The sequence below is a fragment of the Macrobrachium nipponense genome, chromosome 24 (assembly GCF_015104395.2).
Source record: "Macrobrachium nipponense isolate FS-2020 chromosome 24, ASM1510439v2, whole genome shotgun sequence".
In the NCBI taxonomy this organism is placed as follows: Eukaryota; Metazoa; Arthropoda; class Malacostraca; order Decapoda; family Palaemonidae; genus Macrobrachium; species Macrobrachium nipponense.
Genome location: NC_061091.1, coordinates 23,902,506 through 23,918,154, shown reverse-complemented (window position 1 = coordinate 23,918,154; position 15,649 = coordinate 23,902,506). Strand labels below are relative to the sequence as shown.

The window sequence follows — 15,649 nt, the reverse complement described above, 5'->3', positions numbered from 1 at the left end:
AGATGAAAGACAAACCTAAATGACTTTATTAAAAAAAATTAGAAGAGATCTAATAGATAAAGACATTGACAGAATCACAGATATGGACTTATCAATAAAAGAAGTAGCAGAAGACAAGCTAATGAGAACATATAGGAGAAAGTTGCTAGTAGAGGAGAAAGTAGAAGAGCAACCCTGGTTCAGTGAAGAAATAAGAAAAGGTATCAAGGAAAGGAAGGAGCTGAATAGGAAGAAAAGGAATGAGAGAGATAATGGCGTAAAAGAAAGTCTAGAGAAGAAATATATACAAAAGAAAAAAGAAGTGCAGGTATTAATAAGAGAAAAGATAACAATATATGAAAAGAAAATAACAGAAGAAATAAGAAGAAACAAAAACAAAGAGCTCTAGGAAAATATTGGTAAGTTAAGAAATAAGCAAAAAGCCAAAAAAGAAACTATACACTTATATAATGAACAGGGAAGCAAGCTAAATGAGGCTGAAACAAAGGAAGAATTAGTGAATTATTGGAGAACCATTTACAGCAAACACGAAAATAAAATAAAGGAAATCTGGAACGAAGAGAAAAGGATGGAATATGAAAATGAATTGCAGCAAGAAGATGATATCATAAGAATTGGAGACTATAGATTCCCAGAAGTACTAAGAGAACACATGGACCTAGTGATGGAATGCAAAAGGAAGATAATCCCAATTCAGGAGCCTGTGATAACCAAGGAAAAAGTCATAGCTTGTCTAAGTAAGCTCAAAGCTAAAAAAGCTGCAGGCCCAGATGGAATCAAACCAGAGCTTTACAAAGCATTAATGAAGAGCAAAACCTGTATAGAAGTACTAGTTAGGTGTTACAACAAAGAACTAGAAATCAAAGAAAAGCCTGAATCTTGGAAGAAATCTAGAACATAAATGATAGAAAAGAAAAGGAAACCAAGGGCTAAGGATTTAAGGCCTATAGCTTTATTAAATATATCATACAAAGTATTCATGATGCTGATAAAAGACGAAATAGAAGCACACCTCAGACTGAATGAACAAGATCACGAATGCCAAGCAGGGATTTACAGGAGGGAGTAGGATAGAAGATAACATCCTTACAGTACAATATGGTGTAGAAAGAGAGCTACAGGAATAGAAAACCATTAATAGTAATAGCTATCGATTACAGTAAAGCATTTGACTCAGTAAAACGAGAAGTCATGATCGAAGTCATGAAACAGTTCAAAATACATCCAAAAATCATAGAGGCAGTAGTTAACATATATGAAGGGGGATAGCACAATAATAGACCTAGGGGGGGGAGGGAGTCGAACAGGAAATGGGAATTACAAGTGGGATTAGGCAAGGTTGCACAGGCTTACTTACTTTTCAAACTAATGGGACATCATTTAATACTTAAGAAAATGGAGGAGGAAGGGACAGGATTTTGAAAAATGAACTAGTTAAAGATAGGGACACTTTTCTTCGCCGACGATGGATTAGTTCTAGCAAGTAATATAGAAGATGCAAGAATAAACATAAAGATTTTAATAGATATAGGAAACAAATGTGGGTTAGAAATAAATAAAGAGAAAAGCAGTGTGAGGACCAGAGATTAAGACAGGTAGTTGGGTACTGATAATTTATTTACAGACAATCTGGGTTGACATAGACAGGTGCGGGACGGATATGTTAGTGCAGTCTCGCACTGCAAACAGAAATGACTCCGAGACGGTAAATTTGTGTTTTCTTACAGACATTCATTTAGATATAATAAAGCATACATATAATGGAATTGCAAGTGTTATACATCAGCGAAAAGGCCGCGGAACGCTCTATCGGATGGAAGTAAGGACAAAGCGACTTGATGATGGTTACGATAAAAATAGGGAAAAAGTGTTGTCCTTACAAATACTCCCCCCCACCCCAAGACAATGATTATGGGAGTAATTATGGATGACAAATTACATGACAATTTGGAGGCAGGGGGCGACCCCGTGTCGTTGTGGCACTTGATGTGGGGCGTCCTCGAGTATAGTCCTTCGGTTTTGCTGATTCGAACGGATGCCTCCCCTGGCGGTAGCTGGGGGGTTCTACTGTATGCCGGGCGACCAAGACTGCGAGAGAGAGCTGCATTGTGTGTGGTGGGGGACGGGCCGTGGGAATCCCCAGGTGTGGCAGTGGCGTCCCGCGGGCATAGCGGAACCACAGGTGAGCAGCGGCGTCAGCAGGTCGAGGAAAACCCACAGGTAGCGGCGTCGGCAGGCAGGGGAGGCCCACAGGCGTGGCAGCGGTGTCCGCGGCCTAGGCCGAGGAGGACTGCAGGCGGCGGCGTCAGAAGGTGTGAGCAGGTTCACAGGTGTAGCATCGACGTCAGGAAGGCCGAGCGAGCCCCAGGAATAACGGCAGCGTCGAGGGTTTGAAGAGGCCCACAGGCAGCGACGTCAGGGGGCCGAGCAGGCCCACGTGTGCGGCCGCGACGTCGGGTGGGTAAAGCAGGTCCCTCGGTGTAGCAACGGCGTCGGCAGGCAGGGAGGCCCACAGGCAGCGACGTCGGGTGGGGTAAAGCACGTCCCTGGCTTATAGCAGCAGTGTCGGCAGGCAGGGGTTAGGCCCACAGGCAGCGACTTCGGGTGGGTAAAGCAGGTCCCTCGGTGTAGCAACGGCGTCGGCAGCAGGGAGGCCCACAGGCAGCGACGTCGGGTGGGTAAAGCACGTCCCTGGCTTATAGCAGCAGTGTCGGCAGGCAGGGGAAGCCCACAGGCAGCGACGTCGGGTGGGTAAAGCACGTCCCTGGCTTATAGCAGCAGTGTCGGCAGGCAGGGGAAGCCCACAGGCAGCGACGTCGGGTGGTAAAGCACGTCCCTGGCTTATAGCAGCGGCGCCGGCAGGCAGGGGCTTTTCATCTGGGGGACTCGCCGGTGCGGCAATGGCGCCGGGGGAAAAACCGAGGAGGCCGCAGTTGCGGCGGGTCGAGAAGATATCTGGTGTCCCCCCAGGTGAGACAAAGGAGGCCGCGAGGTCGGATGGATGTTCTCGGGCCGCCGCCTGACTTTTGTGTTGGGGACCTGACCAGCACCCAGCTACCCGTCCTCGAAATAAACGCCAAAAACCACCGCTGGGAAGCAGTGCCGTGATAGTCCGTTAATGGCGTTGGTCGTCCTCGCAGTGGAGTTTTCAGAGACCTAAACTGTGGCGCCGTTATTGAGTCCGTTAAAGGTTCTCTGAAGGTGAGCGGCCGTATTTAGTCCGTTAAAGGCTGGGCCTGAACCGCTTGTGTCACCAACTCCGGGAGGTCACCAGTTGTGAGGACCAGAGATTAAGACAGGTAGCTGGGTACTGATAATTTATTTACGTTGTTGTTGTTGTTTAAGATTAAGCTGGCTTTATGCCAGCACGAGCTCTTGCTCATAGAGCAGCCCGTAGGTTTTATTTATTTACAGACAATCTGGGTTGACATAGACAGGTGCGGACGGATATGTAGTGCAGTCTCGCACCGCAAACAGAAATGACCCCAAGACGGTAAATTTGTGTTTTCTTACAGACATTCATTTAGATATAATAAAGCATACATATAATGAATTGCAAGTGTTATACATCAGCGAAAAGGCCGCGGAACGCTCTATCGGATGGAAGTAAGGACAAAGCGACTTGATGATTGGTTACGATAAAAATAGGGAAAAAGTGTTGTCCTTACAGCAGCATCATTATTTTCAACATGAAAGATAAACCAGAAGAGATAGAGAACATAAAGGTGAGGGAGAACATTACATATTTAGGAATAAAGATAAATGACTCTAGAAATATGTTTAAGCAACAGAAAAAAGAAATGTTGAATAAAGCACAGAAGTTAGCCAACCTAACCTACTCCGTGATAGAAAAAAGCTGCAACAAAGTTCTAATAGGGAAAACATTCTGGAAAAACATAGCTCTACCATCAGTCTTATACGGAACCAATGTGGTTAATCTAACAGACGCAGAAATAGAAAAAATACAAAGAATAGAGAATGGGGTATATAGGAAAATATTAGGGCCATGTAGAAGTACAGTAGTAGCCACATTAAGGGGGGAGATAGGAGCTTCTTCAATGAAAAGTAGAATTATGAGTGGGAAGATAAGCTATGTAAATAATACTTTAAATGGACGGAAAGAGATACTGAAGAAAATAATTACAGATATGCAAGAAAAGGAAAGAAAATGGTGGAAAACAGTGGAAAAGTACATGCATGAAGTTAAAATAAATTTAAGAAAATTAGAAGGAATGTCCAGAACAGAAATAAAGGACAAAGCCAAATATGGGGACACAGAGAGGTGGAAAGAAGAGTTGGAAAATAAAGTGACTGTGAACATATATAAAACGTGGAAAAGAGAAATAAAAGATGAAGAAATTTATGACAACTCTACGGGTTCAGTCCTTCTCTTCAAAGCCAGAACCAACTCTCTTAATTTAAATATAGCAAAGAGGCACCAGAAGGAGAACACCTGTTGTCCTTTTTGCAATGATGCAGTAGAAGACATATTTCATTTCCTTTTATATTGTGGTACATATATAGAAGAACGGGTTAAAGCAATAGGGCTACAACAACCCTATGAAGAGAAGGAAAGTGACGTAGTGGGAAAATTTCTATTTTCAGGTAACAACGAAATAAGAAAAGAAACCATATACTTGATGTGGAAAAAAAGAGAGAAAAAAGGAAAGAGCTAAACAAATAAAAAAAATACCCAAGATTAAGAGGCGCCGTTGCAAAGGCATTGCCTCGACCCATAACTACTACTACTACTACTACAACTACCCGTCACGTTTCGAAGACAAGCACTACCGATGCGGATATAATGATCGTCCAATGCTGTTTTCAAAGTTTATAGTATCAAGAGGTGTTAAAAATTGTCGTAATAGATTGCAAGGTAAGTATAAAGTAATTATGACTACAACTAAATGAGGTTTAATCTACGCTACTTAATGGAGAGGTGTGTCGAGGTCTTCAAATAGGCACTAGTCTAGTACCTTATAGGTAGGTAGGCTTGGCCTAATGGTACCGGTATGATTGGATACCTACTAGTAGTAGATTACCTACTTAAAGATAGGTATGTAGTAGTAGCTAAGACCTAGGTACTTGGTAGGCTTACGCCCAGCCTTTCGTAACTTTCGGATGGGCTGGGCAGTAGGGTAAAAAACCGCATGGTACAGGGGTGGACCATGTACGATCAATGTGTACAACCCCCAAAAAAGTATATTAGTATAACGCGTCCTGACACCAGAGATTGGCATCAGTCGCGACTTGTTGTTGGTGAGGAACGGAGCTAAAGACCTCTACTCTCCTTTCGAAGTAGGGTAAAAAACCGCATGGTTACACGGGTGGACCATGTATGATCAACGTGTACAACCCCAAAAAAAGTACATTAGGGGGAAACACCAGCGACTACCAACCCTTATCACGGTGGACAGGTCTTATTCACTCGATATTTATAGGTAAATGGTGAAACAAGAATACAATTAGGTATAGCCTAGTACAACTCCAAGCATACCATTCAAAAGATTGAAGTTTCTTCAACATAATGTGATAGGTATAGGGTAAAAAACTGCATGGTACAGTGGTGGACCATGTACGATCAACGTGTACAACCCCAAGAAAAATACATTATAACGCGTCCTGACACCGGAGTAGAGGTCTTTAGCTCAGTTTCTCACCAACAACAAGTCGCGTCTGATGCCCATCTCCGATGTCAGGACGCGTTAGGGTAGATCACCACGGCAGGCCAACCAGGCCACCTACAATCAACGCTTGCCACCCTCCGAAAAAGTACATTATAACGCGTCCTGACACCCTCAAATCAGTTGTTAACGAGCGCCCGTGTTGTTTACGTCACGGCCGCTCTTTATAAATTTCCTTAAACATTTTTGTGCCTTTAAAGCTTTCATTATTTGTTAAATGAGACTTGTTCCGACACGGCATACAAACCTTCGGTCCTTTTACAATAGGAAGATACTAGCGGCAGCTGGATAGGTCGTAAGCTTTCGAACAAGGGGTTCGGTAGATTAACTGCTTGTCCGACAGGCTGCGCTGCGCGCGACGGGCGGGAGGTAAACAAATCACTTTTGCTTTCGGCCCTCACAGTGGTGGACGTGTGTGTTCGCTCTCTGCCCGCTGCTCGTCGTTTGCTTTCTAGTTTGTTTGTAATTGTGTATGAAAGAGCTTGTAAGTACAGTTATTCTCTCTTATCATATTAATTACGCTGCAATTTAATAATGATGGAATCTCCACGCCTCGCTACCCCAAGGAGACTTTGCCCGGGTACCGAAGGGCGCAAATGCGGGAAGTTCAGATCATTCCCCGAGATTGACCCTCATGTGTTGTGCTCGGTGCCGGCGGGCGCGAATGCACCCGGGCCGAGCCCTGTGATGTTTGTAATGACTGGTCGGAGGCGCAGTGGACATTGTATGAGGGCAGGAAGAAGCGAAGGCCTCCAAAGGAGTCGTCGGAAAGCTCTCCCGCGACTCCTTTGGTGACGACACGCCTTTCTTCGTCTTCTTTCCTGCCGCCCGCTCAACTTCCACGTCTCGCGCCTTCCCCTTCGGGGGCGGTGTCTAGGTCCTTCTCCTCTCCCGATGTGTCGAGTGTGGAGGAGGGCGCTAGATACCCCGACGTAGAGTTGTACTCTGGGTCCTCTATCCGCTCGTCTTCGCGCGAGCGGGTAGAGGGATCCTCCTAATCACCCGACTTTTGCCTCCTCAGGTGCGGTTGCCCGTGAAGGATGACCTCGGACAGGTGTGGGCATCGTTGGGACTGCAGGGCGTGCCGAGTGTCCAGGGGCTGCTCTATCATCTCGCTGGCTCCGTGGCGGTTACGCATGCTACGGTTACAACCACCACCACGACCCTGACAACACCTGGCTACGCGTCACCTCCTCACCTGGTGTACACCCAGCACGCGGTCTCTGTGACACCCACAACATCGGTGCAGGGGCCAGTCGCCGTAACTCGGGGGAGTGTGATGCCGCCACCTGGGTTGCCGTGCTGCCGCGACCGGACTTCATGTGCCCGAAGAGCTCGCCCTGGACCTCCCACCGGTAACGATGACGTCTGTGCCGTTGGTTCGACCAGCTGTATCTGCCGTACCTGCCGTGACCACCGCTGCTGTTCCTGTTCCTGATCTGCCGTGTCCGCTGCCGTTCCTGTGATGCTCGCACCTGCTGATGTGTTCCCGTTCCTGGCGCCGCTGCTCCCGATGCTGGTCTGTTCGGACAGGTACGTCCGGCCGCCCTGTTGCTTCGGCAACAGCAGCCCCGGCTCCGTCCTGGATGACAGACCTGACGTCGGTCCTGAGGAGGTTGACGAAGAAGAAGAAGAGGAGGAGGAAGGTGTCGTCGTCGTCTTCATCGTCTTCTCGTCGTCGTCGTCTGCCGCCTCTTCCCCTTCTTCTTCTAGGGCTCCCCGCCTAAGAAGAAGAAGGTCGCCTCCCCCCCCCCTAAGAAGTCTCCTTCGGGAGCTTCTAAGGGCCCGTCTCGCTCTGGTGAGACGGGGGGTTCTTCCGCTGGTCGCCCTGCTCCTTCGGAGCAGGACCCGTCTCTTCTCCCGCAAGGAAGAAGACTACGGGACCAGAGGGGTGCCGGCTAACACCGGCACTTCCTCACCTGCTGTCAGTGGTTCGGCCACAGCAGCAGGATCCGGCTCGGCCGCTCGTTCGCGAGAGGTACCGAGTGTACGGTCGCCTACCAGCGACCGTGCAGCCAGGAACCAGACCTCTGAGTCCGCTCAGCGTCAGGTCCACGGCACGGAGCGGAAGACTGGTGACAGCCGCTCACGCGACTCTCACCAGACCAGCTCTCGCTCTCGCGGCGAGCAGCTGGCTACCCGGGGGCGGACGTGACGGTCCATGACCGGCCACGGGCTGAGGCTGGGAAGAGGTCCCCCCGTTCGCCGGCACCAGCCACGGCTGGTACCAGCGAACTGACGCACCGTGAGGACACGCACCGGTCTCACCGTGACAGTGGAGCTCGCTGGTCGCTGACCGTCGCTCTTACAGGGAGCGATCGGGTACGGTAACCAGCACCAGCTCCTGACACACGAGACCGGGCCGCTGTTCTCGGTCCAGCCGTTCTCCACAGCGAGACGGCTCGACTAGGTCTGCAGCTCGATCGCCACCGCGGGTTGACGATCGCCTGCAGTCCTCCAAGCCCGCTGGTTCTGCCAGTGAGCGAGGACGAGCGCGTCAGGTCTGCCTCTCCATACTCCTTCAACCTCCTCGGGTTACACCGGGAGGGGCGAGGTAGTGAGGAGTGATCGTGAAGGGTGCGCCCTTCAGGATCCCGCCACGTCGTCGTACGTACCAGGCTCGGTTCTCGGACCAGCCAGGTCTTACGCACAGGGGGTTGGAGGAGACCGAGAGGGGGCTGTCGCTGCTCCTCTCCTTGAGGGAGGAGGGTCTCGGGAGGTGCTCCTGTTTGAGGGACTGGACGGTCCGACTCCACAGGATGCAGTCACTCCTGAGATCCAGAGGAACTTTGCGAGGTTATTGCGCTGATTCGTCAGCACAACGACCTCGGGGAAGGATCGCCGCTCCCACCATCCGAGCCACGTCCCGGCTCGAGTCGTTCTGGGGCCCGAAGAGGGAACCCAGACCGACGGTGGGTTTGCCGCGGTCAGAGCTGGCTGACTCAGTGCTGGACCAAGTTGAATCGCTTGTCTCTGGACAGGACGGTTCACTGAAGTCTGGCAGGTCTAGCAAGCTACTTCCACCTCCTCTGCTACGACATCGGCGGTTTTACGTGCCATCTGAAGATCCGATGCCGCCCAAAACAGGTGAAACCCGGAGTTAGCGAGGCTGACTCCGGGTGTGTCTCTGCAACAGCTCCTGTCCGAGAACCTGTGGTTCTCGCAGCAAGAGGCACTAGGCCTGGAATCTACCGCCATGGCAGCTTTCCAGGCCGTCTCCTGGCTAGATCTGTGGTCCCTCACAGTATCTAAGGTCGCAGCCAACTCTGGGGGAATTTCTCCCAGAAGATGACTCGGCCTTCAGGAGACTTTGCCAGTCTGTGGGGGAAGAGCCATCTCTTTCCTTGCCCACCAGACGGTGAACCTGTGGGCCAACCTGGTTCTCCGACGAAGGGACGCTGTCCTTACTCGGGTGTCCAGGGTGGCCGGGCGTGAAGCGGCATTGGGACTTCGAAACGGACCTTTACGGAGTTCCACGTCTCTCTTCCCAGGAGAGATGGTGGACCGCTGCGGTGGACAAGCGGCGCACTGAGGACATGACCGTCTGGTTTTACCAGGCAGTCTCGAAGGCTTCTGGCAGCCTCGGACTGCCGGCCAAGTCTAAGAGCTCGGCTAGCGCTTCCTCGGCTGCTAAGACGGTTGCTGCGTCGAAGCCCCGAGGAATGACTCTGTCTTCTTCGACTTCTGGCAAGGGGGGCCGTAACCAGCCCTCCTCCCAGCCCTCCTCATCCCGTGGAGGGCTCTGGGAAGAAGTCGAAGAAAGGGGGGAAACGCTAGGGATGGCGTTCCCCCTCACCTGCTGCCGGAAGTGGGGGTGTGCCTGGCCAGCCATTGGGCAACTTGGCAGCGCTACGGCGCCGAGACCTGGATTGTAGATGTCCTTCGGGAGGGATATCTATTACCCTTCGAATCTCGGCCACCCCTCACCTCCACCCCGGTCCAACAGCAGTCGTACGTCCCCGGGTCACCGAAGGACGTAGCACTCAGACAGGAGATCAAGACCATGCTGAGCAAGAGAGCTGTAGAGATCGTCACGGATCAGTCACCGGGCTTTTTACAGTCGACTCTTCCTGGTGGAAAAGTCTACGGGAGGCTGGCGCCCGGTGATAGATCTCTCTCCCCTGAAACCGGTTTGTTCGCAGACCCGGTTCACGATGGAGACGGCAGCTCAGTGCTCGACTCCATCAGGGAGAACGATTTCATGCTTTCAGTGGACTTGAAGGATGCGTATTTCCAAATACCCATTCATCAGTCCTCCAGAAAGTACCTCCGCTTCATCCTCGACGGGACTTGTTTGTACCAGTTCAGGGCACTGTGCTTCGGTCTCTCAACGCCCCACGGTGTTCACGCGAGTGTTCACTCTGGTGTCTGCTTGGGCCCATCGCACGGGATACGTCTGATGAGGTATCTCGACGATTGGTTAGTCCTGGCGAGCTCCCGCTCGCAGTTGCTACAGGACAGGGATCGATGGCTGACTCGAGTTCTGTCGCTCGTGGGGATCGTTGTGAACTTCGAGAAGTCCGATCTCGAGCCCAAGCAGAGGATGAAGTACCTGGGTATGCTGATCGACACGTAGCAGGGCGAGTCTTCCCCGCAGACTCGCGGATCAGCAGATTCAGGGAGGCAGCCAACCAGTTCCTGTCTCGGCAGGAACAGGTAGCTCAGCGATGGCAAGTCGTGATCGGACACCTGTCGTCACTCGAGAAGTTAGTCCCTCACGGGCGTCTTCACCTGCGGTCTCTTCAGTGGAGACTAAAGGAGAGTTGGTCACAGGCGACGGATCCCCCAAGCTTTCCCAGTGTCACTGACACAGGAGGTGAGGCAGGACCTAGCCTGGTGGCTCGACGACAGGAACCTCTTAAGAGGAGTGCCACTGCGCACTCCCCCCCGGACATGCAGCTGTTCTCAGACGCATCGACCGAGGGATGGGGCGCACACCTGGAGGAGTTGCTGACTTCAGGAGTGTGGGACGAGAACGACAAGCACCTTCACATCAATGTTCTGGAACTCAAGGCAGCGTTCCTCGCTCTCCAAGAGTTTCAGGACCGCTTGATGGGACACTCAGTGGTGTTGATGTGCGACAACACCACGGTGGTGGCTTACGTCAACAAACAGGGGGGCCTAGTGTCTCTACCCGTTGTACCAGTTGACTCGGCAGGTGCACGAGTGGGCTCAGGCACACTCAATAGAGCTGTCGGCACGCTACATTCCGGGAAGAGGGAATGTAGTAGCAGACACGCTCAGCCGTCGGGATCAGGTGATAGGGACCGAATGGTCTCTACACCAGGACGTGGCGGAAAGGCTCTTCGACCTGTGGGGCGACCAGTCGTGGATCTGTTCGCCACCCGGCACAACAGGAAGCTCCAGGTGTTCTTCTCGGCCGTGCCGGACCCATGGGCAGCTGCAGAGGACGCTCTTCAACACCCGTGGGACAACCTTTCGCCTATGCCTTTCCCCCGTTCAGCCTGATTCGCAAGGTGATCAGTCGAGCGCTGGTCACCCGAATCTCAGGATGATCCTGGTGGCTCCCTCCCAAATGGCCACAGGCCATTTGGTATCCGGACCTGCTGGCTCTTCTCGCAGGAGAACCGAGAGAGATTCCCCCTTGGCACAACCTTCTCGCCCAGCCACACGTCGAGCGGGTGTTAACCACCGAGCAGTCCAGTCCTACGTCTTCACGGCTGGCTGTTATCCACCATCTTCTTGCGAACGAGAGGCTTTTCTCGTAGCGCAGCAACAGAGATGGCTGGAAACGTCCGTCAGTCCTCTGCAGCTGTGTACCAGGGGAAGTGGGCCGTCTTCTGTGGTTGGTGTCGTAGACGGGTCTATCTCCTCTCAGAGCCACTCTTCAGCAGGTAGCGGATTTCCTCGTTTTTCTTCGCCGAGGGAGAAGCTCCTCTCAGTCCCCACAGTTAAAGGATACAGAGCCGCCTTGGCGCTCGTCCTGAAACTGAGGGGGTTGGACATCTCGAACTCGGTTCGAGATCTCCTTGCTGATGAGGAGCTTCGCTTGCCCACCCAGGGAACTCACCTGCGTTGGGACGGGCCGTCCTTAGGAGTCTGACTCGAACACCGTTCGCCACTTCCGAGAGTCTTGCCCACCCAGGGAACTAGGCTGCGTGGGACGTGACGCTGCCTTAGGGAGTCTGAGAACACCGTCGAGCCACTCCGAAGAGTGTCAGCAGGGATCTGACTCAAGACTTTCTTGCTGGCCCTGGCATCGGCGAAGAGAGTAGGGGAACTTCATGGTCTTTCTATGATGTACGACACTCCAGGGGATGGGGATCCGTGACGCTCGATTTCGTCCCGAACTTCGTTGCGAAGACTCAGAAACCGTCAGTCCCTGATGACAGGTTCGAGTCATTCACGATTCCCTCCCTATTGGACTTCACCGATAATGATGCGGATGAGATGCTGCTTTGTCCTGTGAGGGCGCTACGGCGCTATCTGAAGAGAACTCGACACCTCAGGCTGAGTGTCGACGCCTCTTCGTTAGCACCGGGGTCACCAAGAAAGAAGTATCCAAGAACACTCTTTCATTCTGGCTGCGTGAGGTCATCAGGAGGGCGTATGAGCTGATGGTAGTGACGACATCCGTACGTCCCGTCCGAGAGCTCACGAAGTCAGAAGTATTGGCCCCTCGTTGGCGTTTCGCAAGAACTTCTCCGTGGCGCAGGTCCTGAAGGCAGGGGTGGTCTAACCAGACTACCTTTACGTCCTTACTACCTTCGGGATATTGCCCACAGGTCCTTGGATACGTTTTCCTTGGGACCCGTGGTGGCTGCTCAACAAGTTGTGTAGCTAACCCAGACCCTCGCAGGCTGAACAGCATCGAGTCCTGGTGTGACTGTGTGGATGGATGTGTGAGTGAGGTGTAGTGGACTGGCTCTCTTCCCATCTTTTCCTTCCCCTCTACCTGTGGGCAGAGGGCCATGGTCGTCACTACGCTGGATGAGAACGAGATGCAGGTGAGCTATATGACAGAGCCCCATCCTATCCCTTTCACTAGGGATAGGAGCAGAATATCCACCACTTCCTTCTGCAAGGGGGGAAGTGGATGCCTACAAGAGTCCAAACCCATGACTTTATATTTGCTCCTGTACAGGAACAAGTTCTTGCATTGCTGGTACTAAAGAGATGCGCATGCCCCTCTCTTAGTACTCGGTCCAGAGGCTGACCATTGATCCTGCGGTGCACACCCCGATCAATCGGACAGAGGCTTGGATCCCTCCCTCGCTCTTACGACCAGGGAGGCTTCCAAGGTAGGGTCGCGAACACCAGTCTGTTCACAAAAGACTCAGATTCCACCCACCAAGAAGTGAGTCTTCCTATTGTAAAAAGGACCGAAGGTTTGTATGCCGTGTCGGAACAAATGACAATTTGTCCAAAAAAAAAATTGCATTTTTCTAACTATACAAACCTGAGGTCCTTTTACACATAGCCCCCCACCTCATGCCACCCTCACTCTGCAGTTTTTGCTTGGGCCAAAGCAAAAGTGATTTGTTTACCCTCCCAGTCGCGCTGCGCGCGCCTGTCGGACAAGCAGTTAACTACCGAACCCCTTGTTCGAAAGCTTACGACCTATCCAGCTGCCGCTAGTATCTTCCTATTGTAAAAGGACCTCAGGTTTGTATAGTTAGGAAAAATGCAATTTTGGACAAATTGTCATTTTATATGAATTACCACTCACGCATTACATCACGAAATAGTGAATTAACTTTGATTTCTGTTGTGGTTCTTATCTTAATTACGAACTTTTGCGCGACCCGGAACTACTGACCTGTCCAATTCTACAATGGATTACCAAGAAACTACGATGCTTCCTTCTGCCAGCAACATCAGGAACTGCCGGTTTGTGGGACAAGGATGAGTAGCGGGAGTATGAACCCCATGACATTTGTAGCTCTTGTCATGGACAGTTTGTAACTTGACTTCTCGTTGTGACGTATGTAAGCCCTGGTCTGACGAGGATATGACTGCTTATATGAAACGCCAAAACAATCTTGCAGTGTAAAAGATCGGTTAAGGAGAAAAAGAAATCGATTTCTAGAACTGTATCTAACGAATTCTTTTGACTTGGGCGCTCATGGTTCTGGCTCTTCGGTTTCGGTATCGTACGACTCCGAGTTCCGAATTAATTGATGCTTTGCCCCCTGTACAACCGGTAATTAGTGAAGTTATTTCTGATGTGGATTCAAGATTTTGGCAATGGAAACTACTGGAAACAGAATTTGTTCCGATACGTAATACAAACCATCGGTCCTTTAACAATAGGAAGTAGCTAGCGGCAGCTGGAACGGTCGTAAGCTTCGAACAAGGGAGACGGTAGTTAACTGCTTGTCCGACAGTCGCGCGCCGCGCGACTGGGAGGTAAACAAATCACTTTTGCTTTCTTTCCGGCGGTGTGAAGGACGTGTTCGTCATCGCTCTCTGCCCGCTTCATCGTCGTATGCTTTGTTTATATTGTGTTTTTCTACTAATGGTTTGTTTGACTTGAAAATGAAACTGTAAGTACACTGTTTTCATTTTCATTACTTAATTCATGAACCAACATGGAGTTATCGCCGTAGATGCGGCGATTTCCTCTCTTTTCATGAATTGAAACCCTTGAATTATGTCTCGGTGCCGCGGGCGGGCGCGCTCGCGCCGAGTCATGTATTTTTGGGCGAAAGTGTGTAATTGAAAAATGTAAGTACTCTTTTCATTATATTTTTGCCCTGTGCGTTCGTTACCGAGAGTGTGATTGCGCTCGGCACGAGCCTTTTAATTTTGTATAATAGAATGCAATGAAGTGGATTCGCAATTGCAATATTCTTTTCATTTTCATTTATTTATTTGCATGAAATTTAATTTGGATCAATTTTCGTTCTTACCCGGGAATTGATCCTTACGATTTTTTTTTTTTTATGTGAAATGAATCGCAAGTGCAGTATTCTGTTTCATTTTATATATATTTTAGATAGCATCATATTATTGGATCAAGTTTCCGTTCTTACCCGGGAATTGATCTTTCCCACCTTTAAGTTTCTGATGAAGTGGATCGCAAGGGCAGTATTCTGTTCATTTTCATATTACTTTTCACTGCTGTGCGGGGGTAGGGGAAGCGAAGGTCTGCCAGGAAGTCGTCGGAAAAGCTCTCCCGCGACTCCCTTGGTATCCGATTCTTCGTCTTCCTTCCTGCCCCCCGCTCAGCTTCTTCGTTGTATTTTGTATTTGGGGTCTTCCTTGCGTTCGGGGTGGGGCATGTCTTCCCCCCGTGCGTGAGGGAACCCCTCTTACTAATCTATCTATGTTACCGCAGGTGCTACATCCGTGGGAGACGACCTTGGACAGGTATGGACCACCGCGGAGGCAGGGCGTGCCTAGCATCCACGGCTGCTGCAGCGTCTAGCGAGGTCTGGGCGGTCTCCACTACTACCACGGCCGCTTATGCTGCTCCCCCCCCTCCTGGTCTACACTCCCCATGCTGTGTCGATGACGCCGTCTGCCGCTACTAGGGCCGCAGCCGTACCGAGGGGGGGGTGTTGCCGCCGCCGCCGTGTTTTCTTCGTGTTGCCTGCCCCAGACTTCCGCTGTTCCAGCAGCTCGCCCCTGGACCGGCCGCCAGGACCCAGGTTCCGCTGGCTGCCGATGATTCTACGAGGCGATTGTTGGGCCTGCCGTACCTGCCGCTGATGTGATTCCGCTGTTGGCTTGGCTGTCCCTTCTGGGTCTACCGCTGCCGCTGTTCCTGCCGCTCCTGAGCTGGTTGCTGTTCCTGTCGCTCCTGGTTCCTGTGCCTGTCCATGCTGGTCCTGCCCACGGTGTGTCTTCCCAGTCCCAGGTCCTTCCGGACAGGTGCAGTCGGGCCGTGTTGCTTCGGCAATAGCCCCGGCTCCGGCCTGGATGGAGGACCTGACGACTGTCCTGCGTGAGCTGACGAGGAAAAGGAGGAAGAGGAAGCTGTCATCTCGTCTTCATCGTCT

At 51.2% G+C, this 15,649-nt stretch overlaps 1 protein-coding gene across 1 annotated transcript in view; it reads left to right on the top strand.

Moving 5' to 3' along the window:
- Nucleotides 1-4,756: 4,756 nt before the first annotated feature.
- The window catches only part of LOC135205517 (ribonucleases P/MRP protein subunit POP1-like), a gene marked incomplete in the record, with an annotated part of 122,013 nt that continues 111,120 nt past the window's right edge, over nucleotides 4,757-15,649 (top strand). Inside the window, 1 exon segment of the mRNA XM_064236260.1 lies at nucleotides 4,757-4,876.